This window comes from Petaurus breviceps, unplaced genomic scaffold (assembly GCF_028583685.1).
Source record: "Petaurus breviceps papuanus isolate PSGF00001 unplaced genomic scaffold, PetGlider_PUasm1.0 90977, whole genome shotgun sequence".
Lineage (NCBI taxonomy): Eukaryota > Metazoa > Chordata > Mammalia > Diprotodontia > Petauridae > Petaurus > Petaurus breviceps.
Window position 1 is genome coordinate 10280784 of NW_027187391.1, and position 13354 is coordinate 10294137.

Below are 13354 nucleotides of genomic sequence, written 5' to 3' on the forward strand. Positions count from 1 at the left end.
GGAAACCAGCCCAAAGATAATTTTTTGTTATAATAAAATTTCATTTTCATAGATATCTATTTTTGTTTCCTCCCCTGCCCCAGTCAAAATTTACTATTAAATTGTCTAATTGTGATAGACAGACAGACAGACAGACAGACAGATAGATAGATAGATTGATAGATAGATAGATATATTTAAACTGGTCTCAATAATGGATCTTGTAAAATGTTTGCATGGATTCAGATTTGTACTACTTGAAGTTATAATTATGCAAAACACAGTAATTGGTTATACTAAAGGTTTGACATTCTAAAGTAAGGAGTAAGATAATATTTCTAGAATTATGATTGAATTTTTACAAAATGTTTAAATTAATCTTCCTTTTAATTAAGTTCAGCAGTAAGCTTGTGCACAGCACACTATAGATGAGAAGCTTAGGGTGGAATCATCTCTTCAATTCAAAAGAAAGCTTACCACGTTACTAAAAGGCATAAAGGGTATCTTTCATAAGAGTTGTTTTTTCTTTCTCTGCCTGGAATACAGGCAAATAAAGTTAACAACCTTATCCCAAATGATTCAGTTTTTATATTGATCTTGTCTTTTGGAAATCTGGAAGACATTGGTTTGAATCCTCTCTCTCCCTTGCTAATTATGTGACCCATGGGCAAATCACTTAACCTCTTTTAGCCTCATTTTCCTCATCTGTAAGTTGTGGGTAGTAATACCTGTAGTACCTATTTCACCATGTTGTTGAGATATTCAAAAGAGAAAAAAAAAAAAATATATATATATATAGCCCTCCTCAAACCTCAAAGTTATTAAGTGAATGTCAACTATTATTAGTTATTATTTAGACTGCAAATTAAAACTTGTGATCTCAACTGAACATTTAATCCATATTTAATTTCTATTACAAGTGATGAAAAATAAAATAACTTTTTGACCATGTAAATTCATGATGAGAATCAGATAAGGAAATAATTTGTGTGAAGTCTTGATGATATTTTGCTTTTAAAAGTAGTAGGAAAACAAGTAAGAAAGAAAAAAAGTATGGAGCAGCTAGGTGATACAGTGAATAGAGCACTGGCCCTGGAGTCAGGAGGACCTGAGTTCAAATCCAGCCTCAGACACTTAACACTTACTAGCTGTGTGACCTTGGGCAAGTCACTTAACCTCAGTTGCCCTGTCTTCCCCCCTGCAAAAAGCAAAAAAAAAAAGAAAGAAAGAAAAAAGGGCAAATATCCTAAAAGGTAAATATTCATATGATTAAATGGACAGAAATAGTTCGTTACCAAGTCCAGAAATAATATTAAATGATGATTTAACTCAATTCAGTTAAACACTTACTATTATGCAAGGAAGTATGGTAGGCCCTGGGAATACAAAGATAAAAAGTAATTCCTGCCCTCAAGGAGTTTATGTTCTACTGGAAAATATAATATATTTAAAAATTAGTAAATACAAGATAATATGAAGTGGGGAAGAATACCACCCACAAGTAAAAATCTTCTAGAAGGAAGTAGCTGAGCATTGAAGGAAACAGATCATTCCAAAAGGTAAAGGTGAGGAAGTGTAATTCATTTTTGAGGTGGAAAAATAGCCTGTGCAAAGGCACAAAGGGAAGAAATTGAATGTCATGTTTAAGGAACAGGAGGAAGGCAGTTTGGCTGAAGTACAGAGTATGTATAAGAGAGAAATATGAAATAAGTCTGAAAAGGTAGGTTTGATCCAAATTGTGAAAAAATTTACATACCAAATAGAGTAGTTTATATTTTATCTTAGTAGAAATAGGGAGCCACTATAGATTTTTGAGCATTGGAGTGCTTTGCAGTTATAAATCACAGATTTAGAGGTAGATAAGGCCTTCAAATAAACCAGCCCACTCTTTCTACAAATGATGAAACCGAAGTCTAGATGATGTGACTTTTACAAAGCCACCACATAGATCATGGATTTAATATTCCAATATGCAGACATTAGCATTCTTCCCACTGTACTATGATTTCTATAACCAAACGTGTGTTTCAAAGAGATTATTTGGAACTTTGTGAAGAATCGATTAGAAAGATGAGTGAATAGCAACATGGAAACAAAATATTTTTTCAGTGTTCAGTTTAAGAGATGAAGAAGTCCTGAATATAGTGTCAGCTGTATGAGTGGAGAGAAGGACATGAATGAGAGAAATGTTGTGGAGGTGAAATTGAAAACATTTGAGAACTGGCTGAAAATGTGAGATGAGGGAAAGTGTAGAATCCAGGATGATCTTAATAAGGTTGTATATTTGGTTAATGGGAAGGATGGTGGTGCTTTCAACAGAAATAAAGGAGTTCAGAGAAGAAAGAGTTTTACAGGGTAACAGTAGTTAATTCTGTTCTAGACATGTTGAATTTGAGATAATGGAACATGGTATATAGTAGAGCTCTCCCACAGGCACTTTGGTGATGTGGGATTAGAGTTCAGTAACACTATTAGAACTAGGTACATAGAGTTCAGAATTGTCTGTTTAGGGATGACAGTTGAATCTTGTAATAGTAATGGAATTTAAAGATTCCCTGTATTGGCTTGGTTGAGTGTTAAAACCCAGAGCTTGTGAATCCTACTTGTGGGATGGGCTTGTTGATGTGAAAAGAGAGGGCTGAACTGGGAGGAGCTGGTGACGTGAATTTAGAGAGGCACCAGCAGAGAGAGAGGCAGAAGAATTTTTTGCAAGCAGCATCTTGGAGGCAGAGAGAGAGGATTGCTGAGGGCCAGTTGGGACTGCCCAGGACTTTTGAGAGCTGCCACCCAGAGCTGCCAAGGACTAAGGAGACATGGCTGTTATGCTGGTACTTTGTCTGTCTGTTTTGATGTAGTTTTGCCAGATTCGTCCACTGGTGAAGGACAGTCCTGTTGATGCAGAGGTTCTGGAACCTTGCTGCTGGTTCTGGGGTCCAGAGACTGTTCTGCAGACAGAGAATGCTGCATCCACTGGTGAAGGACAGTGCTATTGTTGCAGAGGTTCTGGAACCTTGCTGTTGGTTCAGGGGTCCTGAGACTGTTCTGCAGACAGAAAGTGAATTGCGCCCACTGGTGAAAGCCAATGCTGTTGTTGCAGAGGCAGGGAACCTTACTGTTGGTTCAGAAACCCTGAAGAAGGATTTTCTTGTTGTATGCTTACGGAAATCCTGAAAGAGAGTTTTGCTAATGTTTTCAGGGGTCCTAGGACTGTTCTGTAGACAGAGAATGAATTAATGAGGACATTGGCAGTATATCTTGTGGCCTTGCTAAGCTTTGTCTCCCCAGGAACAAAGATTGCTGAGAACTTCCCTCGGGTCAAGGTGAAGAAAAGACCTCTCTTTGGGTATTAAATGCTGTGCTTAAGCTTCTTGTAACTCTGGGGTAGATGGCCTGTTCAGTTGTGATCCAAGGGTAGGAAACTTTTGACTTTTTTGTGCTCTGGGATTGACCAAATGAATGTACTTTGCTTATGATTAGAAACTTATCTCCATTTGAGAAGAGGGGCTTTGTGATTGACTAAATGAATGTAATGTCCAGGGGTGGAGAAGTACTTGGAAATTATTGAATTACACTTGGTGAATGCTGTATTTTGAATTATGCTATATTTTGATTTTCTCTGTTCTTAATTTGTCACTGAATAAAATGGAGAGCAGTTATGCTGGTATTTTGAACCTTGGGAAGTTGCCTTTGTTTGGTATTATAAACCTAGAGGAGCTTATGAGAATTCAAAAGAGAAGAGGGCCTAGGACAGAGACCTGAAAAACTCTTAGAGAGCATGAGATGACTGAGGATCCAGCAAGATGAGACTACTGTGGGAATAAGAGGGGGAGGAAGGGAAAAAATAAGGGGGAAGACAGAAGGAGAGAGAGATGAACCTAGGATAAGGGAACATCAGGGCTGCAGAGACTTTGCCCAGAACTCTTGCACAGATCTCCACAGCCCTGCAGAAAAGTATTAGATGCCATTTCAGTCCAAGCAATTACCAAGCAGACCTGCACAACTTGGCAATAAATAGGGGCCAAAATTAAATAGGCTAAACTTCTTTGGGCCATAGGTTTTTAGCGGCTCATTTTCCAAGTAAAGGTATAATTAATGATTAAATGATTTTGAAAATAAATCATATTTTAAAAGGGTAAATTTCAATTAATATTAATTAATTACACTTATGATTTTTATTTATCATGAAATCACATTAATGTTAAAAAAATTTCTCTACTAAATGGTACAAGTTTTAAAACATTTTTCAGGTTTTCAATACTCTTTAAATTTAATTGATGGGATTTATTACACTTCTTGTCAGCAATCAGTTTATCGTACTCCAGAATCATGTTTGACATAGATTTCTTTAGAAGTCTGATAACTAACCTTAGTACCTGCCTTATTTTCTGAGTTTAGTTTTTTGAAAAACTGTTGTTACCCCCTGAGATTTTTCAACAATTTGGATGCTTTAATTTGTTTTTCATTGGTGTCCAATTTGGTTTAAGTCAAGATGGTTTGATTCAAAATGGCAACATTCCTTCAGAATGGTTATTACTTCTCAGCAAACAAGGCACAATATTTTGTTTCTCATGTAAGTAAACAAGTATCTATTCGTCCACTCCAGATTAAACACTCTGTTGTGATTTGATCTTCCATTTCTTTTCATCACCCATTTTACAAAGTCACCCCCAAAACTTTAATGTTAGAATCAAAAAATCTCCACAGCAACTGCTCACATTCAAAGAAATACTGAATTGCCAGACAGTCATGTGACTTGGAGTAGCAGGAGTTGGCTGCGTTGGCATGTAGCTGCACTCTTTTTGTCCCTGTTCGATGCCAGTGATGATCAAAAACACAGAGAAAAGATATGACTCTCACTCCTCTCAAACTAGAGACAGACTGATGATGTCTGGTCACATGACTAACAGAGAGAATGCAGGGGCAGCCCACCTGCCAAATCACATGATGGGCAAAGTAGTGACTAGTGGAAGGCAGATTAAGCAGGGCATGGACAAAACACTCATTACATCTTTACTTTCTTTTACATTCTCTACATTTTTCACAGAATGCCCAAAATCCTTTGACGGGCCGCAAGTGGCCCATAGGCCATATGTTGTACCGGCCTGACCTAAGGGATAGATAGAACCAGAGAAGGGAGCTGAGTACATGTCCACACAGCAACTTTGAAGGAAAGGGGACTGAAATCTGGCTGCCCCTGCCCTGTTGCCTCAGAATCTACTAGAAGCAGTGACAGGTATATTCCCCAGTAAGAGGGAAAGATGAATCAGCTTTACAGTCTGGCACAACAGGGACATCCAGTATCAAAAAGGGAGGACTAAAAAAGGAAATGATGGGTAAATAAAAAGAAAAATGGTTTGAAACCATCAAAGATTTCAAAAGGAAGAGAATTCAGTTAGAAATCTATACCCAAACCAGATAAACTCATAGAGATGTACTAAAATTAAAAGGAAGGATGAGTACTGAAACCTCAAAAAAAAATGCCAACTTCTCTAAATAAATATAAAGGAAACACAGGCATTGGTATGTATGTAACACCAAAAGAACATGGCACCATAACTACATGTTCCAAGGTGACTCAAAAGAAAATAAAATTCATGAGAGAATGTTAGAAGAGAAGAAATAGAATTTATGGCCTCTATAATAGAAATAACTTTAAAAAATAGAATAATTTAAATCTATAGTGGTGATGAGATTCAAATAGTGTGGTCAATGAGAAGCCCATTATCTCAAGTACCTCTTCAAGCCACTTTAGGAGACAATTAGAATCTAATAAACTAGTCAATGAAATATAGAAACCCTCTCCCCCAGGGTGAACAATGGAATAGATAATGCCAAAACTATGAAACTTTTGTCCCTGATTACCTCATCTCCCTGCCCCTTTGCTTACTTGTCTCTGGTCACCTCATCTCCCAGCCCAGAGCAGATTTTACTCTGTAAGAATCCCTAGCCTCTCCTGGCTGAGGAAAGCAGGGTATTTTCCTTAATTGGAGGGTGTTTCCCTTAAGCTAGGGTTTCCCTTAAGCTGTCTCTCCCTTAAGAGCCTGCTTGGTGTTGTGTTACCCCAAAGATGCCTTTATTTGATTTGGAGGTGGCCTGAGCAAATTCCTTTGGGACAATCTTGTACCCCAACATTTTGGGGTACCCCTGAACTTCATCAGTGGCAAGTTTCTCCAAAAAAGTAAAAGAGAACAACAGAGTTAGAATACAAATATAGTGAAGGACAAATGGAAGATGAGAAGCAAAAGGCAATAATGCCAAAAGAATACTTTATCTTAGCACAAACAAAAGCCATTGATCTTGAAGAAAATATGCATAGAAACATTGGGATCATAAATCTCCCAGAAGAACATTACAGGTCAAGAAATATGACACCAAAATGCAGGAAATAATACAAGAAACTTCCAAAACTAATTAATACAGAACACAAAGCACCAATCAATGTGTGTGTGTGTTTGTGTGTATATATATATATATGTATATATATATATTCACACCTATATGTATATGTGTATGTGTGTATATATATATATATGCTTCAGAAAAAAGTCCTACACCTCAAACTTCAAGACATATAGTAGTTGAATTTAACAGTTCTAGTGAAAATCAACCAATTGTGCAAGTAGCTAGAAGACCCTCAAATATAAAATAAAGGAAATTCAAATAACACAAAACTGTTCTGCAACCCACTTGCAACCCCAGAAGGAAATGGAATTATATGTTCTGAAAAACAAAAGCACTCAATATACAACCCCAAATAATATACCTTATAACTTGAACCTCCTAATCATCAGTGGGAAAAAAATGGACATTGAATAAAAGTGAAGCATTTGAGCAATTTAAAAAAATTGAGCAGAATATTTTACTTGAAAAAAACCCCAAACAACAGAAATATAAGAAAAAAGGGTAAATAAATACAACTTCCAGGGGGGGGAAATACCTTACTTCTAGAGATTATTTTAAAAATAAATAAATAAATAAAAAGAGAAAGACTAGCTTGTCTATCTGGTTTTTAAAAGTAGTAGATGGAATAGGACCATTAAGCAATTTTCTGAGTGTGCTAGGAGACAAACATAAAACAAAATTTAAAGAAATAGGACAAATTATGTTGGAGAAAGAAGCCTGAAATATGGTATGCATTCCACAACTCCCCATTGTATTTTGTAGGACTGAATTCCAGAATGAGAGGGTAGATAAATGGGAAAGGTGAGATGAAGTATAGAGGGAAATTTTTAGAATAACCAAATTAAACCCATGAGTGAACAATAAAAGACAGATCATTTTCACAGTTTCTCAGAGAGAAGAGGAACTACAGGAGAATAGGCAAGATGGCAATGGAGCAGCTTAAAATGAGAAATGAAAGGGAAGATTCTACAAAGGCAATAACAGAAATTGGTTAAAAGTACGAACTTAAATTTGGCACTTTTGAAGCTTTATTTCTATGAGGAACATAAGAATCTAAAGAAGGAATACATGTTATACAGCTTATTAATCAAAGACTAAAAGTTCAGAGTAGAGAGAAATTGAAGATGATGATGAAGAGAATAAAGTAAACAAATTCTTAGGAAAACAACATAGTAAAAGGGGAAAAAACTAACGAAGGAAATTGAAGGAAAGAGAAGGAGGTGAATAACTTAAGTGAACAGGAGGGGAAAAGGAGGGGGGAGGGAGGGAAGAATCAATAAACAATTATAAGAAAGAAATCAGTAAGTTCAGTAAAAACTTTCAAACTGCCAAAACTACGGAATGGATTGACAAGTGGGAGTGGACAGAGGAAGATAACAATTTCGTCAAAATAGATTAAGCAAAACTAGTAACAGGGACAAAGTACTACTTTAAAAGAGAAAGGGGAAACCCACCGAAAAAAAATTCTAATTAAAAAAAAAACACTTAAGACACTAATGAGAAAAAATATAAACCCGGCTCTAATAACTTTAAATTTGAATAGATGGGGCAATCCTGTGAAATAAAAGAAAGTGACAAATTGGATAAGAAAATAAAACTCACAGTATATAACTTACAAGGGATGCATCTAAAAAGGAAAGACAAGGTTAAAGTAAAAATTAAAGAGTAGAACATTATTTATCATGTTAATCCAAACAACATTGAACTTTTCCATGCCATATTGGTAAAGATGACAGAAGACAAAAATGTTTAACATTAGTTAGGGCTGTGGGAAGAAAAGCACACTGATGTACTTACTGTTCATGGAACTGTGCATTGGTCCACTTATACTGAATGTGGGGTGAGAAGCAGACGGTAAAGGATTGAAAAAATGAATGGTAGGTTATAACAGGGAAGTCAGAAATGTAGATGAACTTTTCTAGGAATTTGGTTATGAAAGGGAAAAGAGATATAGGATAATAATTAATAGCTTAAGGTAATGTAGGTTTAAATTAACAGGGTTTGATGGTGGTAGTGGGGTGTTTATTGTTTGGTTTGGTTTTTAAGGAGAAAGGGACACCAGAGCATGTTTGTGTATGGTGGAGAAGGAGCCAGGGAATAAGTTAAGATGAGAGAAAGGTCCTTTGTAGTTAATTTGGGTATTTATAATAGTCAAAATGACTTAGTCACTCAAAGTTGTTTTTAAACAATATTGCTGTTATTATTCTCTTGGTTCTATCTACTCATTTCCCTCTTCATTATTTCATGCAAGTCTATCCATGTTTTTCTACAATCAACAAGATCATCATTTCTTATACTATTCCATCAATCATATACAACATTTTGACTGTTATAAATACCCACATTAACTACAAATGACCCATGAAAGAAGATGCTATCTGTGTCCAGAGAAAGAACTGATAAATAGAAGTATGTATAGAATGATTTTATGTCTGTGTGTGTGTGTGTGTGTGTGTGTGTGTGTGTACATAAATCTGTGTCTAATGGTAGCCATCGCTAGGGTAGAGGGGAGGGAAGAGAAGGAAAAAAAAAAGAAAACAAAAGGAAAAAGTTACATGGTAGCTTTATATATTTAAAAGGAATAGCAAGAAGTACATAATAGATTTGCAGTTTCATGTGCAATCATCTTTTTTTTATTCTACTGTGCTATGGAAATGCTTGTGTTCTTTCAAAAATTAAAATAAGAGAGAGAGAGAAGTATATTATAGTGGAAAGAATGATAGCTCTGTCATCAGAGGATCTGGTTCAGAATCCTCATTCTTCTTACTACCTGTGTGACCTTGGACAAATCATTTAACTGCTCAGGGCACTGGGTTTGCTCAGCTAGGAAATTAGGTTGTTAGACTTTAAGGTATTTTCAGTTCTAAATCTGTGATCATATTCTATGAAAAAAGAAATTATCAGAGGACAGGTTGTGCTAAAGGATGAGATTGAGAGCCAAGGTGGAGAAATTAGCTTTGCCAAGTTTGCTGAACACTTTGTCAGAGAGTAAAACAAGGGAAGGAAAAATGGAAAATGATGACAATAGGATTCCAGGTATACAGTGGGGAAGAAGAGGGAGTTTGAAACTGAAAACCTCTATTTTCTCAGTAAAGTAGGAAACAAATTCCTCTGCTAAATGGATAGAAGGTGGTGTAGAAGGTGTAAGGAAAAAGCAAATGTTTGTAATAATCACTATAGAGAATGCAATCATAAAAATTACAAGGTTAAGGGAGTAGAAACACGACCTCCCCGCAGCTATGGCTTCTACCTTCCCCAATCCATGTAAAAAGGGGACTCTAAACAAACTTTGGAGCTGCAGAACCCACAAAATGACATAGAGCAGCTAACCTTCTGCTGAGGACAGCCCAGTAGGCCGGCAGGAATCAGCCAGCCCAGTGTTCTGGGAGCCAAGCACAGCCCCACACCAAGGCTTTAGCCCCAGGGCGGGACTGACCAGCTGTGAGCCAGAGGGACTCCAGATCAGCAGCAGCTGTGGCCCTTTCCAGATTTATCAACACATAGATGCAAATGACAAAGTGAGAGGTCAGTGCAGTCTGAACTTTGGGACCCAGTAAGTGGGAGTGCCTGGTTTTTGTCCCCGAGGCGAGAAGCCACTGAGATGCCAACATAGCCAGCCAGCACCACATGGCAGCTTCAGCTCCTGGCCTGCAGAGTGTAGGGGAACCAAGCACCAGTCTGAGGGGTAATCGCTCTTGCTTTAACCTGCTTGGATCTGGATTGCAGTCTAAGGTGGAGGTCCTGGGGTGTGTGTCCAGCTTTCCAGAGCTTATGGAGACCTCAGAGAGGGCACCCATCTAATACCTCCAGCAGCTGAGAAAACCCCAGCATTTGGGATGAAAGCTCCCCTGTCTGGCTGCAAAAAGCCCAAGGGTCAAGTGACCGAGGGGCGACATGACCAGGCAAAGGAAACAAAGCAGACAGAAGATTCCAACATTAGACTCTTATTTTGGGGACAAAAAAGGAGCAAAGCATGGAACAGGAGGAAGACAGTGAAGTCAGAACTCCTGCACCAAAAGCTTCAAAGGAACATATGAGCTGGTTACAGGCCATAGAGGACCTTAAGAAGCAGATAAGAGAAGTGGAGGAAAAATTGGGAAGAGAAATGAGAACAATGCAAGAAAATTACAAAATGAGAGTCAACAGGCTGACTGAAGAAAATCACAGCTTAAAAAATAGACTAACTCAAATGGCAAAAAAGGATCAAAAAGGCAATGAGGAGAAGAATGCCTTAAAAAGGAGAATTTGCCACATGGAAAAAGAATCTCAAAAGCTCAATGAGGAGAACCATTGCTTCAGAATTAGATTGGAGCAAATGGAAGCTAATGACTTTATGAGAAATCAAGATGCTATTAAACAGATCCAAACAAATGAAAGAATAGAAGGCAATGTAAAATATCTCATGGGAAAAACCACTGACCTGGAAAATAGATCCAGGAGAGATAATTTAAAAATTATTGGACTACCTGAAAGCCACGATCAAAGTAAGAACCTAGAAATCATCCTCAAGGAAGTTCTTAAAGAAAACTGCCCTGATGTTTTAGAACCAGAGGGCAAAATAGAGGTTGAAAGAATACATTGACCACCTCCTGAAAAAGATCCCAAAAAGAAAACTCCTAAGAATATTATAACCAGGTTCCGGAATTCCCAGATAAAGGAGAGAATATTACAAGGAGCCAGGAAGAAACAATTTGAATATTGTGGAAACACAATCAGGATAACCCAGGATCTGGCAGCTTCTACACTGAGGGATCGAAGGGCTTGGAATATGATATTCCGGAGGTCAAAGGAGCTGGGGTTAAAACCAAGAGTCACCTACCCAGCAAAGCTGAGTATCATGTTTCAGGGAAAAATATAGTCATTCAGTGGAATAGAGGACTTTCAAGCATTCTTGCTGAAAAAACCAGAGTTGAATAGAAAATTTGACATTCAGATACAAAAAGCAAGAGAAACATGAGAAGGTAAACAGGGAAAAGAAATCATAAAGAACTTATCAAAGTTGAACTATTAATACATTCCTACATGGAAAAACAAAAATTGTAACTTATGAAACTTTTCTCAGTAGTTGAAGGGAATAGAAATATATATGTCTATATATAAGGGTATATGGTCATATGAATACATATGTGAATGTGTGTATATATGTTTACAGGTATACATAGATAGAGAGCACAGGACCAATTTAACAGGAAAGGATGATACTTAAAAGGTGAAATTAAGAGGTGAGAGAGGAATATAATGAGAAGAGATGGGGAGAGACAATGGGGTAAACTATCTCATATAGAAGAGGCAAGGGAAAATGGTTACAATGGAGGGGAAGAATAGGAAGGCAAAAGGGAATGGGTCAACCTTATTTCCATTAAATTAGGCTGGAGGAGGGAATGAAATACACACTAAATAGGGTATTTCACCCTCCAGGAGAGTAGAGGGAGACGGGGATGAGAGGGGGGATGATGGAAGGGAGGGTAGGCTGTTGGGGAGGGAAGTTGGAAGCACCCACTTTTGAAAAGGCATGGGATCAAAGTAGAGAATAGAACAAGTGGGAGGTGGGATTGGAGGGAGGGAAATATAGTCTTTTACAGTATATCTACTATGTTATTGTTTTGCATTAGCCACACATGTACAACCTATACTGAACTACTTATCTTCCCAATAAGGGTGGGTGTTCATTCAATCAATTACAAAGTCCCTGTTCTAAATACTACTCCACCACTAGTCTGTACCTTCATTTAGTCCACCACAAAGCCCCTCTTCTCAAATGGAGATTAGTTTCCAATCATAAGTAAAGTACATTCATTTGTTCAACCATAGAACAAAAAAAGGTCAAAAGTTCCCCACCCCTGGATCACAATTGAATCTACCCAAGAGTTACAGCAAGTTTAAGCACAGCACTTAATACCCAAATGGAGGTCTTTTCTTCATCTTGACACGAGGCAAGTTCTCAGCAATCTTAGTTCCTGGGGAGACAAGGCTTAGCAAGGCCACAAGATACATTGCCAGTCTCTTCATTAATTCATCCTCTGTCTGCAGAACAGTCCTATAACCCCTGAAAACATTAGCAAAACCCTCTCCCAGGATTTCTGTAAACATACAACAAGAAAATCCTTCTTCAGGGCTTCTGAACCAACAGAAAGGTTCCCAGACCCCTGCAACAACAGCACTGTCCTTTACCAGTGGACAGTATTCACTCTCTGTCTGCAGGACAGTCTCAGGAGCTCTTAGCCAACAGAAAGGTTCCAGGACCTCTGCAACAACAGAAATGTCTTTCACCAGTGGACAAATCTGGCAAAACAACATCAAAACAGACAGACAAAGTACCATCAAAACAGCCATGTCTCCTCAGTCCTTGGCAGCTCGGGGATCAGGTCTCAAAAGTCCAGGGTGATTCAAAGTGTCCCTCAGCAATCCTCTCAGTCTCTCTTTGCCTCCACGAGGGTGCTGCTTCCAAAAAGTTCTTCTGCCTCTCTCTTGTGTCTCTCAAAATCTATGTCACCAGCTCCTCCCAGTTCAGGACTCTCTTTTCAAGTCAACCAGTCCATCCCACAGGTGGGATTAACAACCTCTGGGTTTTAACACAATCAGTTTGAAAACCAAGCCAGTACAGGGGGATCTTTATATTCCATTACTATCACAGTGTCAAGGGAGGAAGGGAATGAATCTGGAATTCAAAGTTTTAAAATCAAATATATATACTATTATTAATAGTATTTTACATGTAATTGGGAAATAAGATATACAGGCACTGAGGCATAGAGATCCACTGAAAAAGTCGAAAGGGGTATGGCAGAAAATATGGGAGAGAGCAGATTGGAGGAGGGAATATCCTGTGGGGCTGCTATTTTGCGGCGGTGGGTAGGGGAAAAACGGGGAGAAAATTTGTAACTCAAAATCTGGTGGAAATGAATGATATAAATCAGACGTTAATAAAGCATTTGAAAAATTAAAAAAAATACACGGTTAAAATACAAAACTC

General features: G+C 37.8%; 1 protein-coding gene across 6 annotated transcripts in view; it reads left to right on the forward strand.

Moving 5' to 3' along the window:
- Positions 1–13354, forward strand: part of AHI1 (Abelson helper integration site 1) — a 259337-nt gene that overhangs the window by 198748 nt on the left and 47235 nt on the right. The gene's annotated exons all lie outside the window — the stretch shown is intronic.